Source organism: Lycorma delicatula, chromosome 4, assembly GCF_047948215.1.
Source record: "Lycorma delicatula isolate Av1 chromosome 4, ASM4794821v1, whole genome shotgun sequence".
Classification (NCBI taxonomy): Eukaryota; Metazoa; Arthropoda; class Insecta; order Hemiptera; family Fulgoridae; genus Lycorma; species Lycorma delicatula.
The window spans coordinates 67,273,044-67,293,952 of NC_134458.1; the positions used below are offsets into that span (position 1 = coordinate 67,273,044).

Genomic DNA, 20,909 nt, shown 5'->3' on the forward strand with positions numbered 1-20,909 from the left:
GGTGTTAATTAAATCTCATAACTTAATAGGTAAAATCAAAGAATCCTCTTCCTCACTCATTATTTCAAAATATAGAAGTTCTGTGTTTAGTATCCATTTATGTATCTAGGAATGCAAAAATTTGTTATCACTTTCCATCATGATGAATATTCAAACTGTTATAAGAATGATCTTAATAAAACTATAAAAAATGTGAGAAAAGATTATTTTTGTGTAAAAAAATTTACTTGTGGTTATTAGTTGAATAGTTACTGTGGTAATGATACAGGAGCCCCTTAGAAATAGAAAGGTTTGAAAACAAGGGAGACTGAAAATTTATGTTTTCATTTTCATAAAAAAAAATTTTCCATGTTACAATCAGTGTAAGAGCTGTCTGATGTGTGATGTTTTATAGTAGTAAGAAAGACTAACAGATGTTTTTTATGATGATTTTGTAGAAAGGTACAGGAAGACTAAATAAACATACTTGTATTTCTGCCATATTTTATATCCTTCAAAAGAAAAAACAAAATACTGTTTTTTAGCACTCGTATATTATAGTAATTCATGTAATACAGCAATATTTTTATACTTATCTCTTTAAGTGCTTAAAATAAGACATAAATAGTATTTTTTAGCACTCGTATATTATAGTAATTCATGTAATACAGCAATATACTTACAATACAGCAATACTTATCTCTTTAAGTGTTTAAAATAAGACATTGTTAAATAGTTTACATAAATGATCTCAAAAGACATCAAAATACATTCCATTTTTAGGTACTCATTCACTTCAGTCCAGTTTGTTTCCAAAAGAAAATTTGTGTTGTTTTTTGACAATTTTTTGTATTTCTAGTAGTTTGTTTGTATAGTTAGCCATACTTATAGTACTTTAAGGTTTGTTAACTTAGTTGACAGGTGCTTCCCCATCGACCACTGTCCAAACTACCCTTATTACTCAAATTTGAGTACACATTTGTAGTTCAAATGGTTTTGGTTAGTTCAAATGATCTTAACTTGATACAACCAACAATGAAACATTTAAAGTGAAAGTTACTTGAAAAATTTTTTCTGGCCTACATATTTAGCCAAAAAAATCCATTCTTGGTTTGGTGCTTTTTTTTTTTTTAAAGAGGTGGAGAAACCCCATTTATGGGCGCCTAAGCAGTGTCAGGCTCTCTAACAGGGTCGCCACACACACAGTGTGACAACAATGTCACACACCACATAAACAGCACTACTGGAAGCAACACATACAGCACTTCAAATACACACACCGACAAGAACCTGCAGAAAACAGGACAAGCTACTAACATCCACAACACCCACATGTTACACATCTACAGAGCCATCAAGACAGAAATCTTAAATAGTCACATCACTTACCAGCAGCCACCATCAGACCCACGAGCAGAGTGTCCCCGGCCTCATCGCACCCAGGCAGCCCACACACTTATGGTTGGGGGGGGGGGAGGCTAGGCACTCAGCCGAGGACCTGTCCACCCACGCACCCTCCGTGGCCATTCTCCTCTGCGGGACTCCTCATATAGTTAGAGCTTCCTCATGATCATCCTGACGAATCTTTCCACAGTCTTCCACTGTGCCTCACCTTGTAATAGGACTCGTAGGGTATCTTCAGAGCGAAACATGTGCTCACGTCTCAGGTTGCCGAGCATCTCTCTACGCTGTTAAGCGAATCGCGAATACAAAAAGAAAACATGTTGGGGGTCTCTTCCACCTCGCACTCCGGCCAATTTTCAGATTAATCTATACAAATAAGACCTGAATCCCCCATGACCCGCCAGGAATTGCGTTAGCTCAAAACTCAGCGTGCCATGGGTCCTCCGGCACCACCCCCTGATGTCCCCAGTAAGGCGGTGGGTCCACCTATCCTTCGTGGCCCGACCCCACCGCTCCTGCCATGTTTGTGCGATCTCTTCTTCTAATTCTTCAGCAGAACGCTTTCTTTCCTCTAATGGGAGTGTTCTCAGTTCCCTAGTTCTGCTACGCCGCATTATCATCAAGTCTACAGGCGGGAATCCAGCAATCACCTCAACCGCCTCCCTGGATACCGTCCTATAGGCGGCCGCTACTCTGATGCAACACCTCCTATGGATGGATTCCAATTTACTCTGTACTTGGACTTGGCAAATCTAACAATGCCCGCCCACAACTCGGCGCGCCATATAGCAGGGCTGAATAGACCACACCAGTAAGCAACTGCCTCCTATGTTGGGAGGGCCCTCTTGTATTCGGGAGTATGCTAGCAATAAGCCTCCTCGTTTTCTCCGCCTTCTCACAAGCCTGGAGTACGTGAGTACTAAATTTTAGTCTGAATTCAACCCAGATTCCCAAGTATTTTAGGCCATCTGAGACACAATTTCTCTGCTATCAATGATCAAACGTAAAGTTGGCCTCCTCCTGGCCGCAGAGATCGCCACCATCTCCGTCTTTTCAGGAGCCAACTCCAGTCCTACACCAGCCATCCACTCATTAATCCTTGTATACGACTCAGTTATTTTGCCTACAGCCTCATACTTTGTTTCCGCCTCCACTAGCAACGCTATATCATCTGCGTAGCCAAATAATGTAACCATTTGTGGGAGAACAACCCGAAACATATGATTCCTCCATATCAGTAGTCGGGCAAGGAAAAATAATAGTAGAGAAAAGTTACCTCAGGTACCGATGTTATCTGTTATCGTTAATAATATTTATATTAATTATATTACCACTCACTGATATGTTATCTGTTATCAGCTGGAGATAACCGAATAATCACGTACAGCAAAGAGTCGTTCCACTGTAATCATTACCTATGACAATAAGGTCGAAACGACAACAAAAAAAATCACAATAAAAATTCGTTCATTAACCAAAAATCGTAAAAATTTCAAAACATATCCAGTAAACACCCACCTAACAATACCTATTGTCCGTCTCCAAAAAAAAAGCTGGAAAACCAGTCAGTAATACTATAATCGCGGAGAAGCACAACACGTCCGTACAGTACGAGTACACTTACTCAACCCTTGGTTAGGTGCTTGGGAATATTTGGTCAATGTGTACTGACTGGTATTTCCTGAGATGAAACAAGGTAAGTGAACTGATACTTTTTTATTTTCATCTATTCACAAGTTCTAGTTTATGTTTGTGGTCTCTGGTTAAATTGACTGTAGGCGATAAATTAATTTGATCAGATTAATAACGTTTCCAAATCAAGTAGTACATTGATTCAAGAGAAGTATTTTGAACCTCCATATCTTGTACAACCAATTCTCTGGCCATGCTAAACTTTAATATTACCATAATATTTGTCAGCGAGTTAAATTTCATTTAGTGGAAGAAAGAGATATTTCTATCAGATTCAGATTGTGGAATGACAAGAAATTTGTTCCACTGTTCTCCTTTTATTTTGAATTAACATAAAAATCATAAGAATATTGATAAAGTGAAGTCTAGCAGAATTTCTACAAAGAATCCCATCTAAATAATTGCCTTTTATTCACTCAACATTAATTAATGTACTAAAAAAGTAAATTAAAATGTATATATATTAATTAAAATAAAAAATACATAAGAATTCAAAATTATTCAACTGCTGCATTTCTACCAATGATTATTTACTGATCAGGAGCTGGCCAGTAACTAAAAAAGTATAACAAAAATGCAAAAGTTATGGAAAGATTAATGCTAAAAAGAAAGCCAACTGATAAAATAAACAACTGGATAAGCAAAGAAATGGAAGTCAAAGACACTGAGAAAGAGTAGTATGAATGAGTAAATAAATGAAATTATCTTGAGGAGGTTTTCATTATTATAATGTAATATAAATAGAGCTACAAAAAACAAGTTTAGGTACCTAAATAAGAGGATATATATAATATTTCCGAAGATGGTTGATTAAGTATGAGTGTTGTGTCCAATATTCAAATCTGTTTTATAGTATTGTATGTTATTTTTATTCAATGAAGATATAATAATTATTATTAAGAATAAATTGCAAAGTATTCTGTCGTTCTTTATTAACGAGTGATCAGTCCAAAAATGTCAGAACTAAACTGGCCTTTCACTAGATATTGTGTTGTGTTATTAAGTTTCCAATTCACTGTCCTTTTAATAAGCTTATACGTAAACTTACGCGAGATTACTAAATCGGCCGCTTAGTAAACCATCAGTGTCGAGGACGTCTGCTAGGTTGCACTGCTTCCCTCCCACCACCATTTAATACATAAATGTATTAAAAACTGTAAATAATAAACTGACCGTTGGCAACGGGAAAGGTTGGTGTTGTACAGTTAGTTTGAAATTAGTGAGGTGGTCTCTCGAATGAACGTCAGGATATTTGGTCGGTGAATAAGAAAAATATCTTCCTCGTATTAAGTGAGTAACAATTTTACCAATTACTTTTGACTTTTGGAGTAGTTATATAATGCTATATCGAACTAAATGTTTGATTCGGCTTCAGATATTGTAAGAATAATGTAATAGACGCATTGTTATAAAAGTTATAAAATGTATAAACTGCTGATAAGGAAGTGTGTTTATTTATTAAGTGCCGCTCCATTTAGAGAAAACTGATCGCTTTAATATAGTTCATTTGGCGTAAACGTAAACATTTGCCCGCAGTTATTTTATTTCAACTGAAAAAGTGAGGTTATGAGGAAGTAGTAAACCCAGTAAGTTCCAGCGTTCAAGTCCTAGTAAAGGCAGTTACTTTTATACGGATTTGAATACTAGATCGTGGATACCGATGTTCTTTGGTGGTTGGGTTTCAACTAACCACACATCTAAGGAATGGTTGAACTGAGACTGTACAAGCTATACTTCATTTACACTCGTACATCATATCATCCTCATTCATTCTCTGAAGTAATACCTGAACGGTAATTCCCGGAGGCTAAACAGTAAAAAAAGTAAACGCAGTAAAAGAGACTGCAACAGACCTGTGGGTGATCTTGTAAACACCGCCGGTTAAAAAAATTCGTATGTGAGATTAACGAAATATGACACTACTTTTTTTTTCATTTAAAATAATTTCCCTTCAAAAATATGATTAATTGTGTTTGCATCAAATAATTTCATAGTTATAGTTATCACCTATCATTCGGCCTCGTTGTCAGTAAAGTCGCTCCCTTCCGTACTGATTTTGAAAGCGAGAGTTGTTAAACGGAGAAAAATATTCTTTGAAGAGTTTTTTTGCGATATATATATTTGAGCCGGTTAATGCAAAACAGTCGATCAGTAACATGATGATCTCATTCTGAGTAAATAGTCCTCAATACCCCGCCAAATATCGCTACTGTTAACTTAAAGGATTTTTGAAACACTACTTTGTAGTTCAGTTCCTCTGTAGGTAAATTTCTTTCTTTTTAAATTTATTTTTCTTTCTGTTCATTCTTTTCCCGTATCCTTGATCTCTTTTCCCTTGAAGTGTTCTGTTTTATCTGCTTCTCCGGATGTTGACTGGATCCTTGTTATCTGTTGGATACAATTTCAACCGACTTCAAGCATTGACATCTGTCGTATGACAAATGCGTTTGTTACTGGTAACGACTCTAAGAATAATAATAGTAAAAGTTTCTGGCATCTTTCTTTTCTTTGATAACTGCGGTTTCTTAACAAATTATAATATCTCCCGAAGAGTTTCTAATCAACTGTCCGTTTTTCAACATACATCTTCTTCGTTCTTTAAGACTTCAAAGTAATTTTTTCTACTAAAAAAAATGATTGAAAGTATCACACTATAAGTTTCTATAAATTGTCTTAAAATGATAAATTATCTAATATGCCCTACGTTACCCAGAAAGAATTACAGTTATTTCCAACGATCTACAGGGAACGGGATTTCAGCAAGAAACAGATTAAATTTATGTGCGAAAATATACTGCAAAAATACCTACCTGACTATGACAGATTGAGAGGTGGCAGGTTTAAGATATTTTAGTAAAGAGGATCATAAATTTCTTCTCGCTCGAGTCAAACGGATCTGTCGTGAACATTAAATTTACAGAAACCTTCCGAGAGTAATTTTAATTTCAAAATTTAGTAACGTGTTGTTAGCTCCTTCCAATAATCACGTAATCCTGTTTACTCGATGAGTTTGTGATATTTCTTCAGAACGATATCTAATTTTGTGTGTGGCTATCCTTGATGACCAATAAAAATTGTTAACCTTAACTTTATAAAATCTGTTATGATGACTCATTTTTAAATCGTTTACAAAATCTTTCCAATTTTTTTTACTAGTTTTTGTATAAAAATATCGTTTACATGAATCGATTAATTTTAAAATTAAAATTTTTAATTGGAACCTATCTAATCATGAGGCAGAATGGTTTTGAAAGGTAAAAAGCTGTTTTCCGTTTTAGGATTGCAATAAAGTCATTAAAAATTTTTTTCTTTCTTTTAAGAAAGTGTAATTGTATTTAAAATTTTGTTTTTCTTTTTTTTATTAACCATGGGTTTTCAAGATACCAAAAATAGGCTGTCAAATCTAATTTTTTTTTAAAAAAAGGGTGGTTTATCTTTAGCCAGTTATTACAGGGTAATAGCTTTTAGGGGTGTAACAGCCTAACTTTGTGAGAAAATTACTGGTTAGATTAGAAAAATTCTAAGTGTGTGTTGAATGAATTTCAAACAGGATTCAGGAAAGGTGTGGGGATAACGATAATATTTTTTAGCTTTCTTTCATTATCAATCTGTCTACAATCAACAAAGGAAAAATCTGTACACGTTCTTTGAAGATTTAAGTCTGCTTTGAATCGTATTAGAAAGGGTGCATTTTAAAAATAAATTATATTAGGCTTATCAGGTAAATTTGTAAGCATTTTGAAGGGTTATATAAGAAAATATCTTACGTGTATTATAACGGAGGGATAAACGGATTGTTTTGAAACCTTAAATGGAATAAAGATGTTTTCTCTCTTCACTGTTATTTTCCCTATTTATCAATGGTTTACATGACGAACGGGGAGAGGGTGTCACAATTAATTAATTAATTACCGGTCCCCGTCTCCGTGGCGCGAGTGGTAGCGTCTAGGTCTTTCATCCGGAGGTCCCGGATTCGAATCCCGATCAGGCATGGAATTTTAACACGCTACAAAATTTCCATTTCATCCATTCTCTGAACCAGTACCTAACGGTAGTGCCGGGCGCTAAAAAAAAATGCTATATTAACAGAACTCTTTTTTATGCTGGTGATGTTTTGTTGGCACATGATCCCCTTATCCCTTAAACTGTAATTGAAAAATCGTTAGAGTTCTCTAATGATTGGAACCTCGTAGTGAATTTGGAGAAATTAAAAATAATAGTTTTCAGGAAGGGTGGAAAGTTAGGAAGGGATAAGTGTTGGTGATTTGATGGCGGTCCCGTGCGTAGTTAGTAGATATAAATATTTTGGGCGGTGATAGCGTGTGGTGCACTGGGGATAGCATTTGGGGGTACAGAATTATTTAATCGGAAAAGTTCCAACATTTTGTTCTGAGAAAGATTCTTTTGGCTCTCACAATTCTCCGTGAGAATTATGCAATCTATCTAGAAACAAATGTTGATCTGAAATTTTATGTTTAAGGAATGCATTTTAAATACATTTTGAGCATTTTTAAATCGACTGAGAGAAGTCAATCTCTAATAAAATAGCTAAGTAGGTAGTAGAGAAATGAGTAGGTCGGTTTGATGCTTGGTTGCGTATCGCCAGAGAATATAACTGTAAATTAGATTATCAAATGAAAGTATTTCTTAATTCTTCACGCAACATGAAGATTTTAAAATAAAGATGAGGGAACTTGCGAGAGGTTTTCGGGTTGAGAAGGGTAGACTGGCCCATCTATTATGGAAGGCTTATTTGGGATTTAAGAGATAGTACGTACATTCTTGATAGTACGATATACATTTTATTAGTATTATATTTAAGGCTTGAGGTTAGAACAGGACAAATAGGTCTTAATGACACTCCTGTTAGCGAGGTAAAAGTAAGATTTTATTCGATGAATAGAATCCAATAGGCAGAGGAGATACTTCTCATTTCGTGGGAACATACAGCATTTTAAATTGTATTAGGAAATAGTGTTTTTGTATCGGTTAATATTTTCAATGGTGAAAACTAGGGAATTCTATGGAATAATAAATCGATCATTAATATGATTAAAAGATAGAAATCATAACGATTAAAAGAAAAGTTTATTAAAGAAATAGGAAAAGAGTTTTTTTTGTTTCGTCTTTTTTTCTAAAAGAAATTTTTGACCTGTCAGACAACCAGGGGTTATTTTTATTGTGGATAGATTAACATTGTTTTTATATTAAAATTATTTTTTGTATATTGTAATTATGTGCAATTTCTTTTGATGAAATAAATCCACATTTGTTATTATTATTTTTATAAACGTTCCCGGGCTCTCACACGAAAACGGTACTCTCGCCTAAGGTGAAAGCGACCGGATGAGTCTAGAGTTCGATCGTACGATAACGTATAAAATATAATATCGTGTGTAGCTAATGCCCTAATGTACCTTAATATTATAAACGTCTCAAAAGAAAGACCGTTAATTATGTATTGCGACAATTCCGTTCACCGTAACCGTCTAATAGACTCGGCCAGCGTTCCTTATCAGGATTATTGAATATTTCTCTTTTTTTTAGATTAATTTTACATAATTTCTGTTTACTTATTTATATTGTGTTTCTAACGAAAAACTTTATTCCTTGAATTGAACGATAGAGCGAGGAAACCCCCGGTCGTATTTGTGCGTATGCTTAAACCGTATGCGTGCGAAATCGTCATGAAGCGCGATTTTCACGTAATATTATTTATTAAAAACCCCGGTGATTGACGTCCGCAGCATAAACGCGAGGTACTTGATGTCAGTAAAATACATAATTATCGGTTCCGCTCGAAGCGGGTCTTGGAAAATTATGATTTGTAATTATATCAGAGTAATTTTTTAACGGTAAAAAATATGGTTCCGACATACTCGATAAAACTTAGGAACAAGGATTGTGTATTTTTATAGACCTTAGTATTTTTTTTTATTCGTAAACAAAGTTACATTATTAAATAAACCGGTTGGCCTTGTCTTCACAATGAACGCATTGTATACAATATTAATCGTCTTCCTTACTGAAATAATTAAGTAAGTTTTCCTCCTTGTTGAGTAACCGAGTAGATAAGCAGAATTTAAATAAACAATACAGCGAGATTTCTGAATTAGAGAAACAATTTTAATTATGTATTTTCTTAAAATGCATAAAGTGACAAACATCGCATCAGGTATCATAGATATTACATGTTGTCAGATTATATTTTTGACGATAAATTTTGAACTTAATAACAGAGTTCATAGTTCAATTGAAAGAACTGAAAAAGTCGGACTTGTTTTGCTGTCCGATCGCGTCTTTGTTAATCTATGCAATTTCATTTTATTACTTGATATTAAAGGAAAAACCCGAAAAAAAGATAAAGATAGCTTTTTACTGCGTTTGAAACTAATACTGCTTTACGTCACTGTAAAACACAAAAAAAAAGTTGTAGAAGTAGTCCTATTAAGTATTTGTATGTAGTTTATTTTCGCCAAATTCGGGCATCTTTTTAACCGACGGTTCATTTATTGGCCATTCTTTTTGAGTCATCGATCATTTTCCTGGTTCGATGTTTTCTCCATTCTTTTGAGCTTTTTAGATTTTTTTTTTTTACCTTGACGTAATTACTTAATCTCACGTTCGTACGTAAACGTTTGGTATGGCATTATAGACAACAAGATTTTGGGGTCATGTTGTTTCAATGAAAATGTTTCGGGTGCTTAAACGTTTTACAAAATAATTTGCCAAAACTATCGGAAGATGTTCCTCTGATAACAAGAAGGCAGATGATCTTCCAGCACAATGGGGTAACTGTATACTTTTCTTTGGTAGTTAGAAAACACTTAAATGCGACTTTTTCAAGCAATTGGATCGTCGCGGCGGACCTATCAACCTCCTTCCAAAGTTATCTGACTTAACACCTTTGGACTATTATTTGAAGGCCTTTTGAAATCATTAGCATATGAACAAAAGTGTCACACAAGAGAAGAGTTGGTATAATGGTTATTATAATCATCAGTGCGGTATAACTAATACAAAACAAGCCTTTGAAAGACGGAAAGCCACCAAAAACATTTTCCGTTGGTCAGAGGGCTCCACTGTGGCGGAGGACACTTTCAGCAATTTTTTAAATTATTTTATTGTAAGTTTGTTTTATTAATTGTGTCTGTATTTGTTGTTATGGTGATATTTGTTATTTGTATTTAGGCTGGCGAGAGATTTCGGCAGCCGACATACGCTAACTAAGCATTTCCGAACCTACGTGTGTATGAGTTTTTTCTTTATTTTTAGCAGCAGAACATGTCCTGAAAGTGTGTTATATGCTTCGTGAATTACTTTGTATATTCCAATGTATCTTCTTCTATACTTTTTACCTCCTACACATCCATCTGTAACCGATTTAACTAAACTCGGATGTCCTACCGATCTAGTCCAACTTTTTAAAGGAATATGCCATAGATTTCTCTGCTCACCTATTCGACCTAAGACCGAATTCGTGTAAAGTTATGTCATTTTCGATCGGTTATTAAAAAAAAATTAAAAACCGATTGGTTTTTCGTTTTAATTAGCTAAATTAGATAATTTTATAGAAAGTAATCGTTACAACGACGCGGATGATGCGGTTCTTGAAATAAAATATCTATCGAATAACCGCTAAGTTGACTGTTACGGGAAGGAAATAATACTTTAACGATAACTTGATAACATAACCAAATCGTATACCGCTACTCATAAGACAGTGCATTGGTCAGTCTATTTTTCGCGAGAGTTATACATCACTTTCACCGGCGCAAAATATTTAATCATGTTCTTATTTAAAAATTATCTTCGAATTCGCGACTTGTAATTAATTATTGTTTTTATTATTATGTACTATTATGTACACGGTACATTTTCTTACTCATCTAATTGAAACCTATATATATATATATATATATATATATATATATATATATATATAGTTTCGCACACTTTTACAAATAATCATTCCTAACTGAAACAGCTATTATTCAGAGAACTGACGATAAGTGGAAAATATCCGAATCGGGCGTAGACGATAAAATATTAGTTATTTACCAATTAGTAGGTTATATTTGTTTTTACATTTATTCAGCATCTCATACTGTCATAAAATGAAATAAGTTTTAAAAAAATGTGTAAAAGCCTTCAATTTTAAGGCCTTCAAGCCTCGCCTTTTTTAGAAACAAAATTGCAATAATGAAGCGTAAATGCAAATTCTAACGGAAAAAAGAAAATAATTTAATACAATCCTTTAAATGTTATTACGAGGCGAATTATGAAGCTTCCAACTCATCGGAAATGGTATAAAGTAGAGTAGATGTAATCCATCTTTAATATGTTTTCTGATAGATTCGGACATATGTTATTCGTAGTGTCGTATTCGCTTTCGGATATTTTTAAAGCGTTTTAATTTCTTAGAGGAGTGCAGGTTAGTTATATATTTTGTATATTTTCTTGTAAATTCTTACTTTTCTGGTACTCTTCCAATTTCGGGAGAGTACTCTCTTTCATTTTCTCTCCCCGATCGAATACTGTAGATTAAAAACATAATAATGCTTTTCATAATACATTTTTTTTCTAAAAATATCTTTTCTCTACCGTGTAAAAACATTATATATACTACTATCTTGTCGCATTTAAAAACAAAAAATAGTTGTTAAAAACTCTGTAATTATTCTCTTGAGTAACGGTATCCTACAAAGTTTCCCGGTGCACAAATGCACAAAACGGGGAATCAAGCGCTGCAAATACTTCGGATTAATAAATCACCGACGAAATAAGTTATAAACTTATAGTAAAGTACGCATTCGCGTTCCGTTTCTTTCCCATCCACCACCATCGGTAAAATTGTAAACTCGCATAACATATATCTTCTACGAGCCGTGTAACAGGATATAGTTCTGTATCGTGCACTATAAAGTGTCGTGATAATGAACTCGACGAATTCATAATACCGGTGGTATAGGCATAATAGTGGTGGTTTTAACCTATACACTCCGATTAACGTTTGAAAGCTGAATTTATTTACGGTATTAAAAACCAGTAAATGTAATAATAATATATTTCGCCTGAGATGAATCCGGTTTTGTTGAAGCGGAGGGAATCACACGTCATTATAATCTTGAGTTAATGTATTCAGATCTTGTTCTCTTAAAAAAAATTTACCCGGCCGAATTTTTAACTCGTATCATTGTTATTAAAACAGTGAATGAAACGCATTTTAGAGAAACTTTTATTTAAAATTATTTTAAGAGTATTTTTATTTTCGAATCCAAAAAAAAAATTATAATAATAATAATTCTGGGGTTAGTCGGTTAATACGCATTTTATTTTTACGACTTGAACAAATATTATTTCAGTTGTTTTCAAAAGTTAATATTTTTGATGAAATTCTTTAATCTTAAAATAGTAACCCGGCGTCTCAAAATAATTAATACAGAGCCGATAAATAAACACATAAGCTATTTTTTTTTAATGTAATTTATTGATCGTGCCTGTAACGATAAATTTACTATAACGCGGATAGAAAAAAGGAAAGTCCAGACAGATCGAAGGAAACAATGAAAAATTTTTGAACAGAGCGACATTACAGAATAAATTATAAATCAATAAAAGAGAAGTCGTCGCAGTTTAATTAATATGTAGAAATAATAATTGTTATTATGCAAAGTAATAGCGAAGCGACTACACGAAATAATAAGTAAAATCTGTACGAAAGAATATAATAATTTTAATGGCATTAATTATTATAAATATCTCGGTAATACTTATTTAAATATACGATAAATGAGTACGTAAACCTGAAGATTGAGGTTTATATAATTCTTATTGTTTTAAAAAGTAATCGGTGGAAAATTATTTATTCTGTAATAGAAATCATTTAATTTTAAATAAATAGGTCAGAAGATTTTTTAAATCGTAAGGTAATATAAAAAAATAGAAATCCAACCGTAATAAAGTACCTTCTCATAATCCTAAGCATAACTCTGTGATACTCAGATGTACTGAAAATTCATTTACATTTTTTTCTGTAAATTAACAAAATTTACAGATCTATCTAGCTCTTGCCTCAAGTGAATCCATGATAAAACCTTGATGAGAGCAGCATCACAATAGGAATTAAAGAAGTAAATAATAATAATAAGGGAGTCATTTTATTTATTAAATTTAAAGAAGAATTTTCATTGATGTGTAAACAGAAATATTTTGGGAATAATGAATTGTTACTGTCAACTGAATTGTTGCGATTACAATTACTAGGTTTAAACTATTCCATACACTGCTATGATAGAAGGAAAGCAAATTTTAAGAGTGTTGATATCAGTTTAGTTGATATCTTTAAAAAGTTTAACTTTACATATTTTTAATTTACGTGTATGAATTTTATTGTAATTCTATTGTGATGATGAGAGCACGTTTCTAAAGCGCCTGTTTTGGTTATGTCTTTATACTATATATTTTGGTTTAACGTACATATTTAACACATATTTTACGCACACACATACACACACACACACACACACACACAGGGTGTCCGGGTTAAAAAATTGTAAAAGTAACAGTTTATGTTAAGGGAACCAATTAATATAATTTAATAATTTTTTTTTAATAAACGCAGTAACTCACCAAGTTTTAATATAGGTTAGTGCATTTTTATCCCGTTTAATCTTAATACTTGTAACATCATTCATATCAAAACCACCAAAGCAAATAAAACAAAATAGTTTTTCGTTACTTAGGAAGTAAATATATTTCTTTACCTAGTGCTTTAAAAATGTTATTTCACTTTTATTATCGAAGTGTATTAAAAACTGCACTCTAAGATCTATTGCATTTACGCTCAGATCTGATGAAAACGAATACTGTACTATTGTTAACGGTGAATCGTATCCTCGAGCTCACCGAAAACGATTAGTCCGCCACATTCTAATATTATTAAATTATGCATACGATACCGACATAATAATCATAATAAATTATTTATTACTTCCTTTAAATTTATAAATTACAGCTCGATTAAAATATAGTTACAAGTTTGTCTTTAGCGGTTCAGCTTCTACGGTGGTCACTCTTAAAAAAGCTCTGCAAATGCTAGCCATCGTTCATCGAACTGTAATTACTCTCGATATAGAACAAATAACTTAAAAAAACCTCCTCTGAGAAAATGTGTCGGTTTATATAATTCGCCGTATAAATAAACGTCTTTCTCATAACATCATGTTTATATTATTTTAAAATTAACTTCTCGTTTACACTTTTTAATTAAACCGTATTAAAAAACACAAAAAAATAATTTAAACTTAATAAAACATGTTTTCATAAAACATTTTGAACTAAGTTTTTTAAAACTTTTTATTACACGGTTCGGTTCGATTTGTTTATATCGGATCGACTCAGTTTCACTTAAGTGATACGGATTAAAGTTAATGTTTGCCGATCTATCTCTGTTTCGTCTCAGTCGCTTTGGATACCGATTTAATATTTTTATTGACGATCTCCCGCCGTTTGTTCTAGCTGCGTATCCGGCTGATTTCATCTTCTGTCTTGTATGATCTTTTTGATATCTTTAACTCCAAACTGTTGGCGATCCAATCTTCTTACTCGTCTTCATTTTCTGTATTATTTTTTCCGTTATCGTCTTACGATACGCAGCCGTGTATCAAAACTGGTACCGTACATGTCTTAAATAATTTCTTCGTGTTTTCTATTTAAATATTTTATCAAAATATACGTCTGTATTTATTAAACGCAGACCGGCCTAAGGAGATCTTTCTAATGATTTCATTTTACTGACTTTCCTTAATCAGTTTTCTGTCCCAGATAAATGAAACCGTTTAAATCTTCAATTTTTCTTCTTCAGTTTTTATTGACCTGTTACATTTACAGTTGGCGTACGTAATCTTGATTTTGTTTTGATGTTCAACTTCAGACGTAGTTTTTTCGTTTCTGTTATCATTTCAGTGAACGTGTTCATTATTTCTTCTCTGCCGCTACGAGTACTACATCCAAAATTTTAATTTTACTTTATCCACATTTTTGCTAATTACCTTATCAGTCGCTCCTTCACAACGGTCTTCTTTCGATCGCTATTCGTTTTCTGTTCCCCTATCGACTTATTTGTAGTCTTTCTTAGCGGTATCTTTCTAAACTGTTGCTTTTCAGTTTTTTTACTGTCGCACCTTTACAATCTTTGATATTTCATCCTTCTCTTCTACATTTCTTGTTGTTGGATGGAGGAGTGTTCTCTTCACTCCTCGCTCTTTTTGACTATTTGCTTACGCTGCCCTGAAATCGTCAAGTTGTGATTTTCTCTCTATTAATAATTTATCTTTTATTATGAGTATCGTTTTATTAATATTCTGTAAAAAAACATGATACTAGTTCTCTAACTTTATGGGACTGAGCGTCTAAATCCCATTTTATCCTTGTATATTTAGATAGTATGCCCTCTTCGTCCGATTTAATTTTCTTTCTTGTTCCTCAGGTACTCATACATGAGCGAGACTTCTAATCGAGCTGTCCCTCTCATCTATCCGTCTGTAATATCATTAGTCCCGTTCTATCATACGTCCTTATATCTTAGAGTAAATTTTTAAATACAGTGAAAATTTCTTCTCTTAGGACCGTATAATTATTTTTCGCATTTAAACCAAATATAATAAGCGTTTTCCTTTAATTCAATATTATTCTCACCTTGCCTGAATCTTAATGTCATTTATTTGATTTCATGGATTCCAATTCCTTATTCTCAATTCTCTTATCGATACTGTCTGCCTTTGATTCTAATTTGTTCAATTTATTAAATATTTCATCTGCTTTCTGTTCCATTCGCAGTTTGTAAACGATTTACTGCGTGCGAAAAGATAAATTATTTTAATTCACCAGCGATAGTAAAATTAACAGACCAGATAGTTATGTAGACTGTTTGATTCATCACTATTAGCTGACTGGTTGTTTTCCCTCTTTCCCCTACAATCGACTCTTCTTGCAGTGCTATCGATTCTTTAACCTCAATAATTAACATTTTTAAACTAGATAATATTGATCATCCACTCGATTTCTATGTTTATGTAGAGCACTGCAGTGATTTGTGTTACGAATCGGTAAGCAGATGTTGATTATACTCGTATGTTGCTGTCGAAAACTTTTAAGAGGGAGAGAGATTCATCACAAAGATCATAAAACATTTTGAACTAAGTTTTTGAAAACTTTTTATTACACGGTTCGGTTCGATTTGTTTATATCGGATCGGCTGTTTCACTTAAGGGATACGGATTATAGCGGTATGAAACTTATGAATATATAGATGTTTTCTTCTACTGTGGTATCTCTACAAATCTTTTACTGTTTAAGACTTTAGTAAAACGGTAACAGTACAAATAATTTACAAATTGCAGAACCGACTGTTATTTTAAAAATTGATATAGCTGTTATTTATTATTTCGGTTATGAATAACCGTTGAGATTTGTTCGATGAACCAGTTTCCATAGAGCACTGAAGTTAATGTTTTTAACACGGGCACGATTTACAGCGTGTTATTGACGTCTTTAGTGGCTACGATCATAGCAGGCGGTAAAAGTTAGAAAAAATTAATGAAATTTGTTTATATATTTGTTCTTTAAACCGGTTCTTGTTGTTCGCTGAAGTTAATATTACCGGCTGCATTTTCATTGGGCGCAGGTCGAAGCCGCTTAAAGTTAGTAAATTTTTTTTTAACAAAACCCGTGACAAACGGGTAACATCTTGCAACCCTTACATTTGAGTTTTTTGGATGAAAAATTAACTTTCTTACATTTTTTCTAACTTTCTCTTACATTTGAGATTAAGTTTGTAAACTATATACATTGGAAGAATGTCTATTATTTAAAATAAGATTAAATTTCTACTCGATAGAAATTGTAAAGCATTAGACAAATTTATAGGAAGGGATGCATTTCTTCTGACCGTCTAAGGACTGAAGATTGATAACCGTCTAAGGATTGCCGTTCTGATAATACCTAAAAATAAAAAAAAATAATAAAACAATGTCGAAATCGATAAGTTGAAATGGTCGAGTTAGAGAAGAAATTCATGAAATTCAAATTTCTGGTTATGGAGATGCTTTAATGAATTTTTGTTGGAAATTTTCCAGTGGAATATTTTCAATTGTATTATTGTATAAGCTGTGACATTTTCAGTTCCGCACCCCTTTAACATAAAAACCCTTGCCTGGATTGTCTCTGCACATCCTGTTAGATTTTTTTTTAAGGTAACAATTCATATTCCTAATACCACGACAAATTTCATGATTAAGATAAACTATTCCTGAAATATAAAAATTAACACATACACACACACACACACACACACACACACACACACACACACACACACACACACACACACACACACACACACACACACACAGTAAAACAAAATTTGTTCTTTTGATTGAAAATAATCGTAGATACATTAAATAATGATAACTTTACCAGATAATTATAAAAATTGTGAAACTAAAACCGTAAGCCTATCAATTTATTTTTGTTTCTTTCACAACTGTATCGTTAAATTTGATAAAATTGTGGACTATCATTCCCAAAAATTGGCGAAATTAAAAAATCAGTATTGTTATTTGGGTTATTAAGATGTATATTAAAAATTTGTTTGTTATTGTTTCAATGTACTTCGTAAAAAATGTATATTTTAAGAAAAGAGTATTTTTCTAACGCAAAGACTCTTTTATTAAAAGATTATTTTTGTAATAGATTTAAAACAAGCAATAGCCCTAAACATGTTTTAAAACAATTTATTTCCGTTACAGTGCATTAAAAACTATTACAACCGTTAAAAGTATGCATATCTATACAATAATAATAGTGATTTCTTACATTAATGTTTAATATCTTTGATTTTTATATTTAAAAATAATAATTAAGTTTCTTTTAAGTGCAAGTGATGAAATTAAAAATTTTCAAAAACCTACGAAGTCGTTTTGAAGAAACCTATCTATTCCAGCACCCCCTGGCGGCTTATAACCGTAAAACTAATCTAAGAACGTGCTCCGAGGTGATAACCTATAACCCATCAAAATTGGCCCAGCCGTTTTAGAGAAACACATCTACTGCAGCTCCCCCTGGTGGCCTATAACCGTAAAACATGTCTAAGAACCTGCTTCTACAGTGATACTTATGTAATACAAAAAACCGCATCGAAATCGGTCCAGCAGTTTTTTAGGAAAATGGTAATACACACACTCACACAAAACGTCTTACCCCAAACGCATACACCGTCTACGTTCCGTCGTGGATAAAAATACATTTACTAACTGAATTTTTTTCTTGGTAAGGAGTTTTATTCGGGAATGCTCAATTTTTTAGCGATTTTTAGAAAAGGTATTTATTTATGCATTTTCGTTAATTGGTATTAATTTTTAGAAAAAATATCAAGGTATATAAATTTAAGGAGACAAAATTACGTTTATAACGTATTACGTTTTATAAAGAGTTATGTTAAACGGTTATTTAAACAGATCAGAAAACAAAAAAGACACTCAAAATCCGTTCAAAAAGAAACTATAATTAAAATCTAAAACTAGATGCCCTTTTCGATTGTTGTCAATTGACACTAAGAAAATAGACATGTGTATATAAAAAATAAACGGAAAAGGAAGAAATTTAAAAAAAAACACGATTAATTGACAAACAAATTTCAAAACCAAATAAATCAATTTTTTTCTGACAGTGTTTTTGGAATACGCTAAAAAAAATATACAGATTTTCTTATTTAATAAGCGATCCCGATAGAAAGCAAAACTTAGCTTAAAAACATCTAGATCTGAGAATTCAGACTCGGATTGCTTACCACGACCTGCATGCCCCTTGTTATAAGTTTAAAAATCGGATAAGATAAAAATTTATTACTAGAAAAAGTCTATGTACCGTGAACCTTAAACTAATTAAAACCACTAGGATTGACTACATTAAATAAACGAAAGAAGCTACTTAGAGCAACCGGGAAGCTTTGAGGATAGAACAAAAAGGGGGACCCGAAGAAGGATAGCAGTTGCTTGGAAAAAAGATTGGTCCTTTAAGTTTATTATGAAAAACAACCGGGTTAACACTAAAGAAAAAGGTAAATTATTAGAGTATTGTGTAAACCTTGTTGGTACAAGGTTTAAACCAAAGGTGGTCCTTTGGCTTACAGACTTGGACTTTGCCGAAGAAATCCATTCAAATTATGAAGGTTACTTGACGATCAATGGAGAAAAGCACGTTTGGTGTGGAAAGGAAAGATAAAATTAATTGTGAAAAGATACGGCCACACACTAGAGTGGCAGATATGGTAAAAGTAATTAAGAGATTTAAGTGAAAATGGGATGGCCACCTGGCAAGTATAGAAGGTAGGAGGTAGACAAAACAAGATACGTTTTGGAAATCTTTCTATGAGAAGAGGAAAATATGTATACAGAAGAAACGGTGGGAGGATGATTTGGAGGAGGCTGCAGAAATATATTGGTATAGATTGGCTTCAGACAGTGAAGCATGAAATGTTGGGGAGAGACATGCTCAGTAATGGATCTGGTTTCAAATATCAAAGTTCAAATGATATGTTGTTAAATGAAGAAGTAATTTATTGGAAGCTCAAATGTTACTTTCTATTTATCTTTTTATGTAAATATAAACTTATGTAATTTTATTCATTTATGTATATAATGTAATAATTTTAAACTGAAACAAAACAAAGGGCCTATTTATCGTATTTATTTTTTAATTGAATGAAAAGAAAAATTGATATTAAAATACGTAAATAATCTATCTTACTTGTAAATAATGTTCGAAGAAAGCGATTTTAGTTCATTATTGTGGCCGGACTCCGGCCACAAAATCATTTTATTAAAAGGAATATTCCAAGTTTACAATTATTTTTTTTTGTTTTTATACCAAAGTGAAATGTAAGTCTTGAGGATGTTAAAAAAAAAATCATGCTTTTTCTATTAAAAACGTCACCAACTGATCGTAAAAAAAATTAACTCCGAATTTTTAAAATTAATACTAATTCTACGGACCTGAAACTGAGAAAAACGAGTTGAAAATTTAATGCTAGAATTTTTTTAACAGCCAAAAAGAGAATGCTAATTTAATGTATTCTCAATGGTTGAAAGTTTACAGCGTTCTAGGATGTGTTATTTAAACGCTCGTTTAATAGTACCTGTTGTTCGTAATACGGACATTTAAAGCTAATTAATTAACAGTCTGTTACTTTGATAGTTATTATTATTATTTCATCTTACATGTATATTAATATTTACAAAATTCACAATTATTAAGACATTTTGTGGCTAATGTCCCAAAGTTGATATAACAGTCGATTAAAGAAAAAAAAATTAATTTAGTTAAACGTTTTATTTTAATTTTGTTATTCAGATAAGTAAACATTTTAACAAAAAAAAGAATTCTTATTTTATTCATTATTAGGTTTCAGATATAAAATATTTTTAAGCGATTGTGTTATCTGTAATATTTCAAGTTTCCTGATCGTTTGGAGACTGTACAAAATACATTATTATCCACAGAAGATGGCACATCGGTTGTTATTTTACGCTATCTGCCCTATTTGTCTTATTGAATATAAGCGTACGAGGTAAAAGTGGCACTGGTCACAGCCGTTTTCTTTGAAAGTGATGATGTTCATCATATATTATCGTGATATTTCGTATCATTTAAGTGAAGCTGTCGCTCGTAGGACTGAATGTCAGTCGCGTTTCGTTGGGCTCGGCTAGACGATATGCTACCGTATACTCGCCTTAGTGAAGAAGACAACGGGAAACTTCCTCACTTCTCGTTTT

General features: G+C 32.6%; 1 protein-coding gene across 5 annotated transcripts in view; it reads left to right on the forward strand.

The window, feature by feature from the left end:
* The first annotated feature begins 4,205 nt into the window (after positions 1-4,205).
* LOC142323494 (rhomboid-related protein 3-like) overlaps positions 4,206-20,909 on the forward strand; it is a 68,960-nt gene continuing 52,256 nt past the window's right edge. For all 5 annotated transcript variants that reach the window (XM_075363229.1, XM_075363226.1, XM_075363228.1 and 2 more), the window contains exon 1: positions 4,206-4,365. The gene's annotated coding sequence lies outside the window, so the exon portion shown is untranslated. The remainder of the gene's footprint in view (positions 4,366-20,909) is intronic.